General features: G+C 39.1%; 1 protein-coding gene across 7 annotated transcripts in view; it reads right to left on the bottom strand.

Moving 5' to 3' along the window:
- Positions 1 to 22,102, bottom strand: part of LOC145804563 (uncharacterized) — a 66,423-nt gene that overhangs the window by 29,362 nt on the left and 14,959 nt on the right. The gene's annotated exons all lie outside the window — the stretch shown is intronic.

Here is a 22,102-nt window from a genome sequence, read left to right as displayed (position 1 = left end):
GAGTCACTCCTTAGTTAGGTTACATGGACTTGGGTACAAGTGTTGGGTGTGGATATGCATCTAGGGGTCGGACTAGGCAAACCTCTAAATGAGGGATATGCGGATACGTCTAAAAAGTACCCAAAAATTAGACACGGATACGTGGATACGGCCACACATGGATGTGTTAAAAAAACATCAAGTATTTCTCTAATAAAGTTACAGTCTAAAAAGCACGGACACTTCTAAGAAGGTGACGTATCCGTGTCATGTCCGTGTCGGACACCGACACTCTTTGGACACTCTTAGGACACGTGTCCGATACTCTTCAAAACGTGTCCTATTTTTTAAATATTTTTAAAGACCCGGACACTCTTTGGACACTTGGAGGACACACGTGTCAATTGTTTAAACACATGTGTCTATTGATTATACATATGTGAAACTAATTATAAGTTTGAACAAAACAACTTAAGATACAATAATAAAACAAAAACCATATAAATTGATAGGAATTAGTGCTATATTGCATTTTTTATTATCTTTGAATGATATATTCATATATATAACATATAATAAATATATAAAATTATATATTTCATGCGTGTCCTCTACATGTCGTGTCCTGCATTTTTTTAAAATTAACGTGTCGGCGTGTCCGTGTCGTATTCATGTCGTGTCACGTGTCCGTGTCCATGCTTCTTAGGTTACAGTAATTTATGGTTCAGAATGATTACATATTTTTATGATGATGCTACACATTTGTAGTTAAAAAATATTGCATAAAAATATATATAACATTATTTAAAAAATGAATAATTGATTTTCCAAGGATATAAGTTAAATTCCAACTTAATTAGTATTAGGCCCAAACATGAGAAGCTCGTGTAAAAGCCAGCCAGCCAGCCTAATAACCTTATAATTTTTATTATAAGGCCCATTTTATTAACAAACCAAAGTGTATCCTAAATAAGCCCAAATGCACCAAACCCTTTAATGTAACCCTAGCAACCATCAACGAAGATGAATACAGAAGACGAAGATGACGAACGATGACGACGATGAGGTCGCGAGCCATGTTTCTCTCCTTTGTTGCTGCCGTGAAAAATAGAATAGAAATCGACCATATTCATTTGTATTTAGCCATATCACCACCTGTACTCGTGTCATGTCGTGTCGACATGGGTGCCTCTCAAAATACAAAGAGTCCGTGTAACGTAGCTCTTTAGTTGGGATGGTCTAAGATTGTCCTTGAAGAGGAAGATGATAGAGATGGAGACGGTCACTTCCCGATGCTCAAAGAGAGAAGGCGAAACTTGAATCACTAAGTCAGAATAAAGCATGAGAAGTTAGATTGGTTGTGTGAAGTCCTTAACCAACAGATGGGTAGTGAAGGTGAGAAGGATTTTTACAAAAGGATTTTGTGACAAGGTAGTCATATGGATGTTAGTTCCTTCATGCTGAAGGAGGAGGTTCCTTTGCAATTTGGTTGGTAAAGGTAGGAAATAGTGGTCTTCTTGCCAAAGAATAAAGGGCGTCCTCTTTGAGGGATATGCCTAAGAAGTTGTCAAAACTCAAGGTGCAAAAGGAACTAGCCAAGGTGAAAGAGGTTGATCCTTTATGCAGGTGCCCGAAATGGTGTATAGGCCACCAAATCAAAGCCCTTCTAGACTAAGGTTACAAGAGGAAAAGAGAGTAGTGAATTCTATTGATGCCAAGAAAATTGTACATTTCTTGGAAAGAGGTTTGATGGGGAGGGTAGTGGACTAGTATAGGGGCATCCCCTCTACAACGAATATGATAATCACCCTTGGAAGGTCTCGACCAAAGTTGGGTTTGATGTTAAAGATTTTTTTCTCTTTTGTTGCCATCAAAAGAGGAGGCAAAAAGGGGTTTTGAATGAAAAAAGTTGAGTTCTTCTGACTGGTGGTCTTTGGTGGGAGAGTGTTATTGTCATGGAAATGGTGGTCCAAAGGCCATTTGGTTTCGCTTCCTAGGCTGTCACTACACCTATAGAATGAGGAGGTTGTTAAGGTGTTTGTGGTAGTGTTCTAAAGGTTGACAAAGACGCAAGCAAAGATGTCAATAATATCGTTGGGCTAGGCTTCTTGTCGAAGATTACACGAGACAGTTTCTGACGATTCTAATAGTGGAGGTAAATCTTTGGCTTTTGAGATCCCTCTTTGGATGGAAGTGGGGTCTTCAAGTGCATGCTAGTCAAAGGTCTGCGTACCATACAATGATTGGAGGATGTTGCATTGACTGAAACAGGAGGATAATGGAGGGTCACACGCATGGGTTTGCTTGGCAAAAAGGCGTGCATTGTTAGTGCCTAACAATTGTCATCTAGTTCAAATATGAATAGACAAAAGGACAAGAAAGTGCTATAGGTAAGGGTGTTCACGGGTTGAGTCGGCCTGGGTTTGTCCATAACCCGTCACCTGAACCAATTGTAAGCCCAAAAAAGTTTAGCCAATTAAAAATTCCCACGTACTACAAAGGCCTACAAAATATGGTACAATTATTGGCAAATTAAATCTTGCCACATGGCTAATTGGTTTCAAATCAAGATTACATTGTGGTCAAATTAAATATTGCCATGTGTTAAAATGATGTAGCTAGTCCTTGACTAATCAAATTATGTCATAGTGATGCAACAAATAAGTTTTTGACTAATCGAATTAAGTCATTTGTCACATTGAGGTGGTCAAGACAATAAAATTATGGCACACCATTAAAGTGATATTTTGGTATTTATCTCTAAATAAATCAAAGATAATTATCAAAGAAGTTGAAATCTATTAAGACTCTCCTCCATCCATTCCTACAAATAGGGGTGACCTCCACCAGAATTTTTCATACAAATTCTACGTACATTAATCAAGTTGTAGAGACAAAAATTTACATCAAGCAAGAGAAAGATCCATTGGATTCAAGCCTAAAGGCCTGAGGTTTCTTCACCAAAGCCAATCATTCTCCATAAAACATAAAGTTAGGAGATTCAAATCAAAGTTCATCATTAAACTCTACAAATCTATAGTCGTCTTCTACTAAATTGGAGGGGATTCTACAAATCTGATTTGGGAAAAAGCTATCAAGCCCTCAAATCAAAGTTCTACAAATTAGCTACCTTCTTTGCGTTACTTGGAGGAGATTTTGCCGCTCAATTCGGGAATAAGCTATCAAACCCTCAAATCAACTTATTGAAGAGATAAAAATTTCATCAGAGATTGTACTCGTTTTATTTTAAATCAATAAATTTATATTTGTTGCGCTATTTTTCTGTCTTTATTTTTGCAGACAAGAAATTTGTGTATACACCGACCATTTCGAATTCCAAAACTGTGACACCCCAAAGAAAGCCACATACTATAATTACATCATTATCCATCCTTGAATACCTTGGGTCAAGATAATTATCCCATTGACTATTTCATAGCAAAGGATACCTTGATTTAATTACCTCATAATGTTCTGGAAATAAATATATGAATTGTTAGGATAACAAATTGGGAAATGAATACATTATCTAGAAAAATTATGTATATCGGTACTTGATAGAGACCCTAAGTAGCTAGGAAGAATTTGAACAAGGAACCTTAAAGTAGGAAATTTAGTAAGTGGAAGAGTTAGGGAATTCCTTTGGACTTGAGAATTGAATGCCTAGATGGTTTAGAAAACCTTAAATGAGCAGCTTAATGATCTTAGTTTAATAAGTAGAGTTTAATGAGTACTTAGATAAAAATTAAATGGGATTAGTAAGAGTTAAGAGAGATTAATTAAGCCTAAGAAAAATTAATTAAGTTATCAAGATTAGGATTTAAACATGATTAATTAGAACAAAGCTTAATTAACTAGGCTAATGAGGTAATTAGTAAACTAATCTAATTAAATCCTACAAAAAGGAGAAAGATGGAGAAGGTTGGAGGATGTTGTGTTCTTGAGAGCTAAGGGAGGAGAACAAGGAGAAAAAGAGAGAAACCAAGGAGAAAATTCAAAGAAAGCTTGAATTCAAGCCTAGAAATCTGAGAAAAATCATAAAAAAGATAAGAAACTCAATCCTCTACCTAGTATTGCTACTCTAATCTAGCTAGAAATTCATTTTAACTAAGATTTGGGAGGATTAAAATGAAGGAAAAATGAGAGAGTTTGGAAGTTAGAAAGGGTTTGAAGGATTTGCAAAGAAAACTATGTTTTGATTTGTTAAAGCCTTGAATTCATTGCATATGAATATTTTTCTATCAAGCCCCTATCATTTATTCATGTTTTAAAACATCAAACATCATGTTTTGAAGAATGGAAATGAAGAAAATGAGAAAAGGTTTGAAAAGAAATCAAGTTATGAAGTTCTTGAATTAAAACATGTTTAAGAATGGTTTAACCTTAGATTCATGAATTCCAATAAGTTTTCATGAACCTTGCATCATATTTTCATGCCTTAGTAAATCAAATATCAAGTTTTGAGGTTTTAGGATGAAGAAAATGGAATTAGAACACCAAGAACATGCACCTAACTTGAATTCTGCTTGTTGGGCGCTCGAGCGGCCATCATCGAGCTCACGAGCGCACTGAATGCAATCTGCCCCACCTTGACCAACCGCTCGAGTGGCCTAGGCCACTGCTCGAGCGGCCAAGCCACCACACAAGCGGCTAGGATGGACGCAGCCCTGTTTCAGCTCATACCTTGCAACTTCAAATAACATATCTCTTTCATCCGAACTCGGTTTTAGGTGATTCTTGAATCTAAATTCAAGGTCCGGAAATCTAGTTTCCAATGGTGGTGGTCTCACATCCAAATTCTAAGTATACATAAAGATATGTTTAAATTAGTGAAGGCTGCTCACTTTCTTCGTAACAATTTCATGCTAATTCCTCTCCTAACTTAGTTTCCTTTCATTTCTTGCTTCTTCCTTAAACCTTAAATATGTAAAAATGATATTTTTCTAATGCTTAGTATATGAAATTGATGTAGAATACTTAGGACCCCTTAGCGTACATCTTTGACACTCTTGAACATTCTTCAGGCCTTAATCACCTAGGATGCTTCTAGGCATGCATTTGACACTTGTTTGACACTTGATATAGACTTGGAATAAGCCTAGAAATACTTTGAACAATCTAAGAAAATAAATAAGAAATATTAAAGTTAAGTTTAGGCACTTGAATTGAAGTAGGAGCTTGTAAGTTGAATTGTGTTCAATGTCTTGTTTGTGTTCTATGTAGGTCAAGCACTCGGAGGAGGAAACCCTTCGTTCAATGAGCCATTTGCGAGTAGTAGTGTAGTAAAGTTACGTTTCTTAAAATTATGATTTGAAATGCAAACGTATGGTGTGTTTAAGAAAGGTATGATATTGTTTTGCTATGAATGAATATCATATATTTTTGTATCATGTATTATGATGACATCTTCAAACAAGTTTGTTATTGGGAATCATGCCAAAAACTTTTAGGTAACTGAGCTCCTCTAGCCACCTGTGGTGGATTCTTGACTAGAAATACCTTGGAATGTTCATCGATATGTATATGTTTGCAAGATAAGCATGTTTTGCCTTGACAAGTTATATGAGCTTGTGATTGGTTTTAATAGAGTTTATCAGTGTTCATTCATCTACCACTTTACTGTATTACTATCCACTGGGCAATGGCTCACCCCTCTCCCTTATATATATATGTAGGTGACAGAGTTCAAGTATAAAGAGAAGTTGGTTAGAAGCCAATCTTATATGCTTGTGCTGGATTTGTAAAGTTATGTTATAAGTGTTGTTTTTTATTTTATCGGTTAACTCAGGTAACAATGTAGATAATATTTCAAGGAAAATGTATGCTTTCATTTCATTTAGTTATGCACTGCTTTGAATGGATGTTTCAAATGGACTCAATATAAACAAATAATGGCTTCCGCGCTCTGAAATAGAACTTTTGCCCCAGTTATTTTAAGAGCCTAACTTGCTTTGGTCTAGTTAGGCCCTTCAAGGACTATTGGACGATCACTACACCATCCTCTTTGGGGCGGGTTGAACTAATATTCTTTCTCCAATTTAAATGTCGGTTTCGATCAGCTTCAAGGCCCGCATACTCTCTCTGCACATACGTAGATCTAAGAAAAACAAAAGAATTGAGCAGTAGCACTGTTTGATCTGACCCAAATTAACGTCAACCATTTGATGAATATATAAAAATCACAAATTAGAGAGGGAGAGCAGTGATGGAGATCTGAGTGTAGGGAATTTCAAAGGGAGGATTTAAAAATAATTCAAAGAACACCAAGTCAATATGCTTCAATACCTTAGTTTCTACAAGTACAACATTTAGGTTCTTCCTTATGATTGCATCGTTGATAGAGAGAGAGAGAGAGAGAGAGATGAGATGCAGGTTATAGAGAGATTGTGTATGTGTTAGATATAGAAAGAGAATGAAAAAGAAAGAGAAAAGATAGCATAATCTCAATTTCCAAGGACACAATGGCACGTGTAATGAATATCCTATATACATAAACATAAATCGAACGGTTCAGGTGCAACAGTTATTTTTCCACATTCCGAGAGCCAACCAAAAATATAAAAAATCTACACTTCCAACCCACTACCGACCGTGCAACTTCACGAAACCGTCCATAGCATGTCGGGTCAAGTCGGGTTGGATCAGTTTGGTCGGGTACATTGGGTGAGTCCCTTAGCTATAGGACAGGTGCATGCAGAGAAATGTGCCACATTGCCTAGGCAGAAGGCAGTGGGTGTGGGAAATCCCAACCATTTTGACTCTTGAGTAACTATTGGGTTAAAGCATGAGTAGGTGTGTTTAGGAGTTGGATTGGTTCAGGTTTGCCATAGGCTCGTCACACGAACTGGTCCTTTCAGGTGGGAAGCATAAGCATCCGCCTTCATCAAACACTAGGAAACAAACTGGACCAAATGTGTCATTTGGATTGCAATCAGTTTCGGGCGGGTCTATTAGGTGGTTCATTTTGTCTATTTTTTTCTTGCAATCAACCACAACCCTAAGAAAAAAAACAATTGTATAGGCAAGGAAGATCGAAGAGGGAAACGGGGTGAGAGATGAGACTGCAAAGATTGGCTAGTGGAGACTAGAGCTCCATCGAAGAGTGATAGACGGGATGACGGTAAGGCAGATCAGCGAAAAAGAGTGAATACCGTCTCCGCCTCCATCTTATCACAGCTTGCCGCTACCTCCATCTTGCACCAACTTGGCCTACAGTTGTTTGGTATTCATGATGCAACAAGACGGAGAGAAGAGAAACCGTTAGAAATTGCATATTGTTAGAAGATTTTGAGAGACTAAAAGCGATGATCTTCATTCATCAGATCATGGCTTCCGAAGGAGAGAATGAAAGACACAGACACAGAAAAAAGTGACTCTGAGTGATATGATGGGAGAGAGAGAGAGAGAGAAGACTCAGATATGATAGGTCTAGTCTTTAGAGATAAGATATTATGATAAGGAAAATGACTCAAGAGCCAATACCAACGTAACACATGTAGATGCAATATGCTAAGTAAATGCATGAGTCGGTTCGGGTGGCGGATTTCTGGACAGTTGACCCGACATCTGACCGGTTGATTGAAAAAATTAAGAACTTCACCCACCACAAACCGTAACTGATTTCAAAACCATCCGATGATGCTCTAGTCGGGTCATTCGGGTTGAACGATTTGGATAATTTTTTGAACATTCTACACAAGAGGATAGACTTTGTACTAGGCTAGTTCCTAATGGGATGAGAAAAAGTGGTTTGTTTTATTGAAGCTAGGAATAGAAAGGCCGCAACCGTTATGTAAACGTAATGGTTGTGGTGGTTACCGCCACCCGTTACGGCCGCTATAGCTGTGTGACAAAAATTCACATGTGTACCGGCCGTTTTAGTGTTATGTAACGGCCGTAACGGTCTGTTAGACACCGTTACACCCTTTTACAATATTCTGAACAGCTTCCTTTTTCCAAAAAAAAAGTTTACAAAAAAGAACAAATACTCAACTGATCCCAGCCCCCAAAAAAAATCTTATATGAATTTTTTTTCTTTATATATATTTTTTTAAATTTATGGCACAAATTTTATTTTATAATCCTTTCATTTAATAATTGTGAATATTTTTTATTTAGTTAGTTCAAGTATTGGTAAAAAATAATTTGTAGACATTTAAAATCAATTATTCTTAAAATCATTAGCTATTGAAATAAAATGTAAAAAGCTTATTTTATAATAATTTGAAAATATGAAATATATTGGATCATACTTAAAAATTAACAAAAATTGGTCAAAATTTATTTTAAACCCCAATAAATATGATTCTGAAAAGAAAAAAAAAATATGCGTATTGGTAAGTTTTCTTCAAATTGTGCGAAAAATAAAAATAAAAAATCACGGTTTAGGTTTCCGCAACCGTTACGCTACGGCCTAAACACCCTGCAACCGCTACCGCATCACCGTAACTGTTACGGCGATCGCAACCGCTTTTTAAAACCTTGGTTACACACTATCCCAACAATCAAGCCCTACTCATGGTTGAAGACATAGAGTTGCATTTTGTCAAAATGGTCCTCAGTGCCATCAAGCTCCGATGTGTTTGCTTTCAGGGGCTTATTCTTTTGAACCCAATAGACCTAGTATATATCGAAGCCATACTGAAGTCATTGGAGTTTTTCATGTGTTGATTTTAAAATTAAGCTTTGGTTTGTCAGTTATTTAATATAACTGACATTTAATTTTGCTTTACACCTTACTTTTGGTATTGAATGTAAATTGTAGGTTGTATCTTAACTAACTAACCCATTTAACTAATTTTTGCATGACTCTAGTTAAAAATAAATCTTTTTTTACTAACGGACCTAGCTATACATGTGCTTTACTTTTTTAAAATTTTATTGTATCAACGTACCCGTACACATGCTTCATAGGGTGGAAGACACAAGGTAAGATACCTCAAGGTATAGTATCAAGGCTACAGTCTCAAGTCTCTAATCCTTCTGTCTTTTGTCCAGTGTAATGTGAGAGAACAAGGATGTTGTGGTAATTTTTTATTGGACTTTAGTGGCTATTAGGGGGGATTATTTTTGTCCAAGAAGCACGGGTGGAGTGTGTTCAAGGGGCTAAATTAGTTCTTGCAAACAAATGTAATACAACGCATGCAAATGTATTTTTCTTTAATTAGGAATGTTTTCCTATTGTTTCTTTTCATACAACACATGTACTTCCATTTCTTTTTTTTCTAATATCAAGGAAACTGTATTCTTCTTCGATTATTTTCCACTCTTTTACTGACGATGAGTATAATGGCAGGCAAAAAAGTTGCTATGACAACATAAAACTTTAAGGATCATGCTTAAGGACAGGAAGAGTTGCTTGTCAACAATTTATCATGGTACTAAAGCAGGTAATAGATCATGTCTTTGAACCTCAACACCTACCCAATAATTATAATACTTGCACCTCTTTGGCCTGGTTTCGGAGGAGAGTTTGGCCACATGTGAGGGGCTTGTTGAGGATACAATTTATAAATAGTGAAGTCATCACTTTCTCCAACAGTTTAAGCTTTTAGATGAGTTAACATTTATCAAATCATTTTGTTGGGTTTAAGTTAAAGGGTTGCACAATAGAAATTTGTCATACTTCAAAAGAGAGGTATGGTTTAGAATATATATAATCTATATGATGTAGTATAATAAATAGGCTTAAGTGTGTTAAATAGCTTGTTAGTTTTAGTATATAAATAGGTGATATAATACCCATTGTACTTGGGATAAAGAATATACATTGTGATTGGAGTAGAGCTTAGTTTCTCTCTCTAGCCCTTGGGAGTTTTACCCCTAATTGGGCATTTATCAAATTGAGAGAGAAGACAAATGCCCCAATTAGGGGTAAAACCCCTAAGGGCTAGAGAGAGAAACTATACTCTACTCCAATCACAATGTATATTCTTTATTCCAAAACTAAATACAATGGGTATTACATCACCTATTTATATACTACAACTAATAAGCTATTTAACAAACACTTAGTCTATTTATTATACTACATTATACTCTCCCTCTTTACGAAACTTGTCCTCAAGTTTAAGTAGCAACTAAGTAAATTCAATGTAATACTACTCATGTAACGATATGTAAGGAATAGGTGCTGCATTTCCTTGCTCAAGAACAAACGTGATTCTCTCAACTTAGCTGTCTGCAAATACATTGAACTTCATCCTTGCATCCTTGGCTCAACAACTATAGGTGTGTGATAATTGCCAAAATGTATACATTTAGGCCCCTAAGGTATACTTGTTGGGTCCTTTAATCATTGTTACTTGATGATTTTAATATGCATGTATATGTGCAGGTCATTCAAGTTTATGAGTAGAAATTGGACTTAATTTCATATTTCAAATCCAAGACCAAGCTCCAACTCAGCTATGAAGGCCTAGAAGAATCTAAATAATTTTAATCAAGCAATAAAAGCCCAACCCATGAAATTTGAAGAAAGAAAAGTTAAAATTGTTACAATCCCACTGCAGAAGTCACTCTACACAGCCTTCAGTACTTTGGGTGTATCTCTCTCGTCCGATAGCAGATTTAAGTGATTCAAGTGGCTTTGGAAAGATAAGGGCTACGATTTTGTGTGAAATACAGATTTTCAAATTCTGACTTTTAATAGGTCCAAACAGTCCAACAAGATGAGCCTAAAAAGCTGGGAATAATTACATCCGAATTTTCCTTTTATTTAGGGAAATTCTAACCTCTTGGGTTAGAAGGCTCCTAATGTCCATAAATATAAAACCCTATTCATTATTAGGGTTGTTCTTGATTTTAGAGAGAGAAGGCAGAGGCTACGAAGACATGTGCGGCTAAGGAGCTCTCCTCTTAGGGTTTGGATGAAACTCTAGTCAAGTAACAATGTTTTGTATTTAGTCTGGGGTTATTATTATTATTATTATTATTATTATTATTATTATTATTATTATTATTATTATTATTTTGATAAATAAGTAAGCTTTATTAAAAGAGCATCAAGAAGATGCAAATAATACAAAACTGTCAAATAGGACCTACCCCCTCCTAACCAATAATATTATCTAAAAAATCTAACAAGATAAACAAATCCGGATCAAACTTCCTTTCCAGCCAACTATACAAAACTATAAGAAGGCGACTCTTGAACCACGAAACACTGTGACGAACATCGTAAAAAGTGCGGCTATTACGCTCGAACCAAACTAGCCACATCAAACAAAGAGACACCATAGACCACACATGGCGCCGCCGTTGACCAACCTTAGCTCCACGCCAAGTCTACAACATATCAACCACTTGCCACGGCTGAACCTAGACAATCCCAAAAAGAGAGCACATAAGACCCCACAAATGGCTAGCCACAGAACAGTGCAAAAACAAATGATCAACAAACTCTGCATCTGCACAACACATGCAACACCGATTCACTAGAAAATGATTGCGCCGCACCAAATTATCAATCGTAAGATTCCATCCTAAAGCCGCTGTCCACATAAAGAAAGCCACCTTAAGAGGGAACTCCCGGCACCCAAATACTCTTCCAAGGGAAAACTGCATTGACGTCCCCCGCCAAACACCGGTAGAAGAAGGAAACAGAGAAATGCCCCTTTGCCCCCACCACATTCCACCTCAAAACATCTGCCCCCACCCAATTGACACCCAACCCATACAAATAATCCCAAAGCTACAACAATTGGTCGTACACCCAGTTGTGGACCAGCCGCCGCAACTGAATGTCCCAAACCACCACACCCTCCCCCCCCAAATAAGATGCAACCACAGCGTCTTGGTCTCCTGCAACTCCATAAATTAATGGAAAACGAACCACTAGAACGTCGCCACACCACCTATCCTTCCAAAAGCGCACCCTCCTCCCATCACCCACCTGAAACTCCACCCTCGCCCAAAACTGCCCTCTCCCCAACTCAATACCTTTCCATAAGCCACACCCATAAGAACCAACCACAGCCCTTGCCCCCCAGTCCCCCCTCGCCAATCCGAACTTACTAACCACCACCTGCCTCCATACCCTCTCCGGTTCCAACGCAAAGCGCCACAACCACTTACCCAACAAAGCTTGTTGAAAGTCACCAATCGCTGAACCCCTAACCCCCCTTCCTCTTTTGGTTGACAAATCTGCCCCCAGTCCACCAAATGATAACGAAAATCATCCCTCCCACCACCCCACAAAAAATCTCACTAAAGCCTCTCCAACCGTCGAGCTACCGAAACCAGAATGACATGCAAAGACATAAAATACGTCGGAATGCTACTCAACACACTCTTGATCAAAGTCAACTTTCCCCCTTTTGAAAGATATTGCCTCTTCCAACACGCCAACTGGCGCTGAATACGCTCCACCACTCCTTCCCACACCCGTTGAGCTTTAAACGTTGCCCCCAACGGCAAGCCCAAAAAAGTAGTCGGCAAAGCCGACTCCTTACAACCCAACACCGCCGCTAATATTGGCAAATTTTCCACCTTCCCCACCGAAATCATTTCCGACTTCCTGAGATTCACCCGAAGGCCCGAAACTGCCTCAAAACACAAGACACATCGTAAATAACCCACCTGCTCTGCCACAACCTCACAAAAAATCAAAGCATTATCAACATACAACAAATGAGAGACACAAATAGGCGCCCTTGTGAGAGGACCTACTAAAAAGCCCTCCAATAAACCCCCAAGAACAGCCCTATCCACCAATTTACTCAATGCCTCCATCACTAAGATGAACAATAATGGAGACAGAGGATCCCCTTGACGAAGGCGTCTGTAGGTCAGGAAAAAACCCGCCAGCGTCCCATTCACCAGAACAAACATCCGCATAGTAGAAATGCAAAACTGAATCCACTTCCTCCAAGTGTCTCCAAAACTCATATGCTTCAAAACATACAGAAGAAACTCCCATCGACCATTATCATACACCTTCTCAATGTCCAATTTACAAATCAAACCTAGTTGTCCTTGTCTAATCCGGGAATCCACACACTCATTTGCCACCAACACTGCATCTAGAATCTGACGACCCCCCACAAAAGCATTTTGGGACTCTGAAACCACTGCCTGCAAAACCCCTCGAAGTCTATTTGCCAAGACTTTAGCTAAAAGCTTATATACACTTCCAAGCAAACTAATAGGCCTAAAATCCCGAATATCCTCTGCCCCCCCTTTCTTAGGAATCAAAGCCAAGAAAGTCGCATTAAGACTTTTTTCAAACTGGCCCGACACAAAGAAAGCCTCCAAAGTGGCCATCACATCTGTCTTAACCACACTCCAACAATGCTGAAAAAATGCCATAGTAAAGCCATCCGAACCCGGCACCTTATCCCCACACATTGCCCGTAAAGCCCCAAACACCTCTTCCTCTGTAACAGGGCGCTCCAAAGCCACCTTATCCTCCTCCGAAATCATATCAAAATGAACCCCGTCCAACCCTGGCTGCAACTCCCCTATTTGCTGCCGAAACAAATGCTGATAAAAATCCATAATCCCATCCCCAATCTCCTCGGCCGTATCTGAATCACGACCCTCCACCGCAACCTGCGAATCTGATTCACCCAACGATGGGCATTCGCCATCCGATGGAAGAACTTAGTATTTTGATCTCTATCCTTGAGCCACAAACACCGGGATTTCTACCTGAAACACACCTCCTCCATATGAGAGATGCGTACATACTCCTGTCTGGCTATCCCTTTCTAGAAACGTCATCAGCTGACAAACCCCCATTAACCTCTAACTCATCCAAGGATTGGAGTAAAGACACCACCACCGCTTTCTGGAATTCTAAACGACCAAACACCTCCTTATTCCATCCTTCTAGGCCCCTTTTAAGTAATTTTAAATTCTGAGCCAACATACAACTAGGTGAGCCGATAACCACAAAACTATTCCACCATTCTCGGACCCTCTCCAAGAAACCATCCGGATGCAGCCACATATTCTCTAAAACGGAAAGGAGTGGGGCCCCTACGAAGCCCACCACTATCAAGTAAAATGGGCCAATGATCCGACACTGGACGAGGTAGGCGAATCTGAGCAACATCTGAAAAATGCTCCTCCCAACCCCCAGAAATGAGAAATTGATCAATTCGCGACAGATTCTGCCCATTCGACCAAGTGAAACTCTCCCCTTGAAGAGGCATCTATCTCACAGTGGTGCCGAGTTGGGGAGAAATGGGGTACCATCGGCTGAGGCTGTTTCGAAGTGGGTGTTGGAACGAATCAGTAAGGTTAGTCAGTTACTAGGCTTGTCTTTTGAAGGGCATGAGGAGGAAGCGTTGCGTTTATTCTCAGCGGCGGAGGAATCATGGCAAAAAGGGACTCCTAGTACGAAGGGGGTCAAATCAGCGGACACCAGTCGGAAAGGGAACCGGGAGCTTAAGAATCTTGCATGTTCCATTAATTATGACCATGGAGGGTTAAAGGTGGGTAGTGCTTCTCGGAGACCTTGTGGGGGACCACTTATGTTGAAATGAGATTAAAAATTCTTTCTTGGAATGTGCAGGGTTTGAATGATAGGGACAAAAGGTTGGCAGTAAAAACAGCTTTGCGTAGTGCGCAAGCTGATGTGGTGTGCTTACAGGAGACAAAGATGGATGTGTTAGGGGAGGCAGTGGTACACGATATTTGGGAAGGACGGTTTGTGGAATGGTTCCATCTGCTAGCTATCGGTACTGTAGGAGGGATACTTTTCTGTTGGGATTCTAGGGCCATTATGAAGGAGGAGGAGGAGGAGGTGAGCAATTTTTCTTTGTCTTGTTTGTTTCGGTGTGTGGAGGATCAGTTTCGATGGGTGTTTACTGGGGTGTATGGTCTAGTGCGGAATGCAGACGAAGGCGAGTTCTTGGTTAAGTTAGAAAATGTGGTTTTCCGTTGGTCAGAGCCTTGGTGCATAGGGGGTGATTTTAATATGGCGCAGTGGCCAGGTGAAAGGGTGGGGAGCAATAAGGGGTTGCAATGGATGCGGTCTTTCCGTTCCTTTGTTGATGAGATGCACTTGATTGATTTTCCTCTTCAAAGGGAGAGTTTCACTTGGTCGAATGGGCAATGTCTATCGCGGATTGATCGATTTCTCATTTCTGGGGGTTGGGAGGAGCATTTTTCAGATGTTGCTTAGATTTGCCTACCTCGTCCACTGTCGGATCATTGGTCCATTTTACTTGATAGTGGTGGGCTTCATAGGGGCCCCACTCCTTTTCGTTTTGAGAATATGTGGCTGCATTCGGATGGTTTCTTGGAGAGAGTCCAAGAATGGTGGAATAGTTATGTGGTTATCGGCTCACCTAGTTGTATGTTGGCTCAGAAATTGAAACTGCTTAAAAGGGACATGAAAGGATGGAATAAGGAAGTGTTTGGTCGTTTAGAGGGCGAGAAGGCGGCGGCGGTGTCTTTACTCCAGTCCTTGGATGAGCTAGAGGTTAATGGGGGTTTGTCAGCTAATGACGTTTCTAGAAAGGAGATAGCACACTTGTAACCACCACATCATCATGCTCATTGGATAGACAGTCGACCAGCCGCTCACGGGGCACTTCCTTTGGTACCACCGCACGCTTCAACACCTTTTTAGCCTTAGCCCACCCATCCCCAAAGGCAAAGCCCTCAATAACCAGGGCAAGCCCCTCCCAACCATCCCCAAAACTGGAATCTGGAATGAAAATCTGCTCTCGCTTGCTCCCTGTCGTGGCCACAATTTGCACCGATGAACCACCATTCTCCTTCCCTTGTGTAGACACAAATTTTAAAACATGAAGTGTTTCAACACATTTCAAAATTTATGTTACAAATGTCCACAGTTTAGTTTTTGGACTAAACAGTGTTGATTATTTGAATAGCAGGTTCTTATTTCCGATCTGTATTTCAGATCGTTAATTACACATTTTATACAAATGAAACCTCCAATTAATGAAGAACAAAATAAACAACAAAAGACAATTTTAAAAAAAGAAATATTTTATTGAGATTGTTATGGGTTTTGAACCCTCGAATACAAAATACAGTTTGGGTTTGGAACCCTTTACCTATTCATCGCCATTAGCGTAGGCTCTTGAGTTCTCTAGGCTTCTCTTCTTCTTTCTTGTAACGATTTGTTTAGCTCTCAATTTCTTTCTCTCTCTCTCTTCTTTTCCACTTATGATTTTTCTGCTCCCCTCGTCTTCTGTGATGGTCCTCATATTTATGGAGGGCCATCAGGTGATAGGAACGCTTCATCTTCATTTTGAATTTCAAATTGAATGATAGCGCCTATTTGAATTTTGAATAATAGCGCTATCTGATTAATCATATATCTGATTAACCGGATTGATCTTTGGGATTTCATCCTGTGTGGTGTCCTTGCTGTAGGCTCTACAGGTGTCATCTTTCGTAGGCTCCACGTGTCATTTGAGCATCTTGAATAACGTCGTTAAGAGACGACGTTGTTTTATTTATACACTTCAACCGAGCAAGTTAATCATTTTGGGAAGTGATTGCCTACAACAATCTTATTGTAGGCTCTATGTGTGTCATTGACTGTATTTGAAATTTAAACATAAATTTGGTTTAAAATTTATGTGCCAACAAATGCCCCTCGTGACTTGCACAAGTGAATTTTCTTAACTGTGCGAGTCACGACAATTTGGCACTTTTATCTGGATGATCTTTAGGTCTTGGATGAGATTATTTCTTTGCTTTGGTCTCTAGCCTTTTTTTTTTTTTTTGGGGGGGGGGGGTTGACGGCTTTTTCATGAGCCCTTTTACTTTTGTTGCATGGGTCCTTTTTATGGACTTGATTTTTCTTTTTTCTTTTTTTTTTTTTAAATAAAGGGTTAATTGCCCTTTATAGTCCATGGACCATTTACTTCTGTTGCATGGGTCCTTTTTGTGAACTTGATTTATTTATTTTTTATTTTTTTAAATTTTTTAAGGGTCATGAGTAAGGTCCAAGATTTAATTGGACGTTTCCTTTTGTAAACCTCCAACTTGTCACCATTTCTTTTTTTTTTTTTTTAAGGCTATAATGGACCTTTCCTTTTCTAGGCCACCATTTTAATTGGGCCTTTTCTTTTGTGGGCCTCCAACTTGCCACTATTTTTTTTTTTTGCAGTAAATTGTTTTCTAGGCCATCATGGATTTTTCTAAACCATCATGGACCTTTTCTTTTCTAGGCCACCATTTTTTTTAAATTGGGCCTTTTCTTTTGTGGACCTCCAACTTGCCACCATTTTTTTTACAGCAGATTTTTTTTTCTAGGCCATCATGGATTTTATTAGACCATTATGGACTTTTCCTTTTCTAGGCCACCATTTTTTAATGGGCCCTTTTCTTTTGTGGGCCTCCAACTTGCCACTTATTATTTTTAGGATTTTTTACAGCAGATATATATATATATCTATATATATTTTAGGAGTTTGTCTAAATGAAATAGGATGGATTGGTATTGGTAGGATTTCTAATCCAACACAAACTCTTACTTAGTATTTCAAATCCTATATAAACTCTTGCTTCTTTGATGTATTTTAGGAGACCACTACCTCTTTCCTTAAGCAAGACTTTTCCTTTATATTACACCTATTCATATATTTTTTTCCCTGCAGATTTTTTCCAGCAGATTTTTTTTTTTAGTTTTCCAGAAAATTTGCAGCAACTTTCCAGCCATTATTTTTTTCTTTCCAACAAAAGCTGTACTTTAAAGAAGACACAAAAGAATTCCTTCAAATTCCTTTTAATCAGGTACGCTTCTCTTCTTGTTCATCTTTCTTATACGTTGCTTCTAGAATGAACAATTTTTTTGTACAGCAGAAAAAACCTATTTGTTGCTGTGTTGTTTAGCAGCATATATATATGTGTGTGTATACTATATTTTCTTGCTGCCAGCTTTTAAAATCATGAGACCAAACAAAGGCTCTTTATATATATATATATATATATATGATGGCTAAGCAAAAAGAAAAATTCTCTTTCTTTTAAGACCAAATAACTTCTTTTCCTTGTGCTTTAACTTCCACAAGATGTTCTTCTTCTTCTTTTTTATTTTATAGCATCAATCTGTTTGTTGCTATGCTATTTGGCAAACTCTATTATGTATATATTTTAAAATGGTCTAAAGAACCTGAGACCAACATGACCATACTGGTTTTGGTGGAGCTAAAACCTGTAGGTTTACGAATATATATATATATATATATGTTTTATATATAATTGTTGGCTCAAATAGAACTGCTCTTTCTTTGTCTTGTGCACTTGGGTTGTTTGGCAGACATCAAAATATGTTTTCCAGGTAGATTTCCAACCATGGGTCCAGCAAAGATTTTGTGATGGTATAGGCTTCTGTGATAGTTTGGCTGGTAGTTAGTGCTAACATAGCAGTCCACCATATCCATATGGGGGAGAAGGAAGAGTAAGAGCTGTCACTTCTGCCTTCCAAATCCTTCTGGCCAAAAGTCAACCGGAAATATCCAGTCCTATGAGAAAAGAGAACAAGTGAATCCCATAGTTGTTGATTGGGGAGAGGAAAATTATCCTAATAAAGAGGAATATATATATATATATATATATCTGTTTTAGCTGCATAATTTATATATATATAATTTTTTTACAGCAGCTTACAGCAGCAACCTCTTTATTTTTTTATTTTATTTTATTTTATTTTTTTACATGGGCCCTTTTTTATGGGTTCCTTATAATCTATGGACTTTTTTTGATGGGTAAGACCCAAGAGTTTAACTGGGCTTTTCTTTTGTGGGCTTCTTCCCTCTTGGATTTATTTCATATAAAGCCAAACCTGCCACCACTTCTTTTGCAAGAGTCTTTTATTTATGAGACTCCTCATCTTTCTGCTTACATGGGCCCTTTTTTATGGGTTCCTTATAATCCATGGACTTTTTTTTGATGGGTAAGACCCAAGAGTTTAACTGGGCTTTTCTTTTGTGGGCTTCTTCCCTCTTGGATTTATTTCATATAAAGCCAAACCTGCCACCACTTCTTTTGCAAGAGTCTTTTATTTATGAGACTCCTCATCTTTCTGCTTCTTTTTTTTTTTTTTAATGAAGCTAAGACCTTTTTTTTTACTTAGTCCCACAGCAAAATTTCTTTCTACATGAGCCTTTTTATAACTCATATGAACCTTTTTTAAGTCAAACAAAGACCCTTTTTTTTGAAGTCAAGACAAGCATATAAAGACTGAAACTGCACCTCTTTTTTTGCAGCAGCAAACTGTTTGTTGCTGTGTTATTTAGAAGATTTTTTTAACAGCCTGTATACAAAGTCCTTTCCTTTGGATATGACCAAAGAATCTGCTGCTTGTATCCTTTGACAAATGACAGCAAAATCCTAAGCTACAAAAATCTGCCTTGCCCTTTGGCTTCTTTGGCTAAGACAGCAAAATCCCAAGCTACAAAAATCTGCTTTGCCCTTTGGCTTCTTTGGCTAAGATTAAAAATTTTTTCTAATCTAATCAAGGCATGCCCCCTCGTGATTCGTGCAAGTGAATTGTAACTGTACGAATTACGATTCTTTTTTTTATTTTTTTATTTTATTTTATTTTATTTTTTAGCAATTATTTCATGGCTTTTTCCCTCTTTTACAGGCAACCCGCAAGGCGTCAGAGTTTGTTTGAAGGTATCATTGCCCCTTCTAGCCTAATGGCAATGAATGGCTTGAATCCTTGGCAGTGACTGTGTCCTTTCACCCCAATGGCTTGAATCCTTGGCAGTGATTGTGTCCTTCACCCCAATGGCTTGAATCCTTGGCAGTGATTGTGTCCTTCACCCCACCGGCTTGAATCCTTGGCAGTGATTGTGTCCTTCACCCCACCGGCTTCAAACCTTGGCAGTGAATGCGTCCGTCACCCCAACGGCTTGAAACCTTGGCAGTGAATGCGTCCGTCACCCCAACAGCTTGAATCCTTGGCAGTGAATGTGTCCGTCACCCCAACGGCTTGAGTCCTTGGCAGTGATTGTGTCCGTCACCCCAACGGCTTGAAACCTTGGCAGTGAATGTGTCCGTCACCCCAACGGCTTGAAACCTTGGCAGTGATTGTGTCCGTCACCCCAACGGCTTGAGTCCTTGGCAGTGATTGTCTCGGTCACCCCAACGGCTTGAAACCTTGGCAGTGATTGTGTCCGTCACCTCAACGGCTTGAAACCTTGGCAGTGGACTGTGTCCGTCACCCCAACGGCTTGAGTCCTTGGCAGTGATTGTGTCCGTCACCCCAACGGCTTGAAACCTTGGCAGTGATTGTGTCCGTCACCCCAACGGCTTGAGTCCTTGGCAGTGATTGTGTCCGTCACCCCAATAGCTTGAAACCTTGGCAGTGATTGTGTCCGTCACCCCAACGGCTTAAGTCCTTGGCAGTGATTGTGTCCGTCACCCCAACGGCTTGAAACCTTGGCAGTGATTGTGTCCGTCACCCCAACGGCTTGAGTCCTTGGCAGTGATTGTGTTCGTCACCCCAACGGCTTGAAACCTTGGCAGTGATTGTGTCCGTCACCCCCAACGGCTTGAGTCCTTGGCAGTGATTGTGTCCGTCACCCCAATGGCTTGAAACCTTGGCAGTGATTGTGTCCGTCACCCCAACGGCTTGAAACCTTGGCAGTGATTGTGTCCGTCACCCCCAACGGCTTGAGTCCTTGGCAGTGATTGTGTCCGTCACCCCAACGGCTTGAAACCTTGGCAGTGATTATGTCCGTCACCCCAACGGCTTGAAACCTTGGTAGTGATTGTGTCCGTCACCCCAACGGCTTGAGTCCTTGGCAAGGGGCTTTCGTCACTTTCTTTATATTAGGACATTTTGCCTCAACTAACCTCTTTGAGGCCCAATACCATGAGAAGAAGCTTCATTTCGACAAGGTTTCTAGCGAACATGAACAGTTGTTTGCTTCAATTATCAAATCGGATATGCACATTGCAGGTCTTAATCAAAGGTTTATTCAAACCAAAGAGTTACTCAAACAACTTGAAGAGGAATTGTCATCCACCCAAGCGGAACATGCATCCTTTATGTGTGATTTTGCACAAGCTTCCGAGAGTGTTTCTAGAAGAAGACGTGCAAACTGCTCTGAATGTTTTGAGCCAACACAAGAAGAAGAATGGACAACATAGTGAACGTGCCTTTAAAAGGGCTAAGGCTTCTCTTAATGAATGAATGCACTTTTTATTTTGTTATTCATCCGAACATAATGTATTTATGAAACTTCGCTCAGTGATGGATTTATTTGGTATTCGAAATTTCTAAATACAATACATTGATTTGTCTTATTTTAGCCGTACACAATAGATTTATTTGTTTATATGAAATTTCTCAATACAATACATTGATTTATCTTATTTGGCCGTACACAGTTTATACTCTTGCGGGCTAGGAGTATCCAATGTTTTATCACCTTAGATTTCGGCGAGGTATTTTAGCAGTTTAATCACATACAATACCGTTGGTGGTTTTTTTTTACTTTTGTTTGGCCGTACACGGTTTATACTCTTGCAGGCCAGGAGTATCTAATGTTTTACCACCTTAGATTTCGGTGGGATATTTTAGCAGTTTAACCACATACAATACCGTTGGTGGTTTTTTTTACTTTTGTTTGGCCGTACACAGTTTATACTCTTGCGGGCCAGGAGTATCTAATGTTTTATCACCTTAGATTTCGGTGAGGTATTTTAGCAGTTTAACCACATACAATACCGTTGGTGGTGTTTGACTTTTGTTTGGCCGTACACAGTTTATACTCTTGCGGGCCAGGAGTATCTAATGTTTTATCACCTTAGATTTCGGTGAGGTATTTTAGCAGTTTAACCACATACAATACCGTTGGTGAGGTTTGACTTTTGTTTGGCCGTACACAGTTTATACTCTTGCGGGCCAGGAGTATCTAATGTTTTATCACCTTAGATTTCGGTGAGGTATTTTAGCAGTTTAACCACATACAATACCGTTGGTGGGTTTTTTTTTTTTTTTTTGCCCTAACTTTTGCATAGGCTGCCCTTTCGGGTTCTCAACCTAGCAGGCTTTCTTAAGGGTAATATCTCTTCAAGAACCTTGCATTGGTTGGGGGAATGATTCTGTCACCATCAATCGTTATCAACAAATAGGCCCCATTAGAATAAACCTTCTCAATCACATAAGGTCCTTCCCATT

The sequence above is a fragment of the Camellia sinensis genome, chromosome 12 (genome assembly GCF_055761805.1).
Source record: "Camellia sinensis isolate YWXY chromosome 12, ASM5576180v1, whole genome shotgun sequence".
NCBI lineage: Eukaryota > Viridiplantae > Streptophyta > Magnoliopsida > Ericales > Theaceae > Camellia > Camellia sinensis.
The sequence above is the reverse complement of the archived record's forward strand: the minus strand, read 5'-3'. Positions and strand labels throughout refer to the sequence as shown.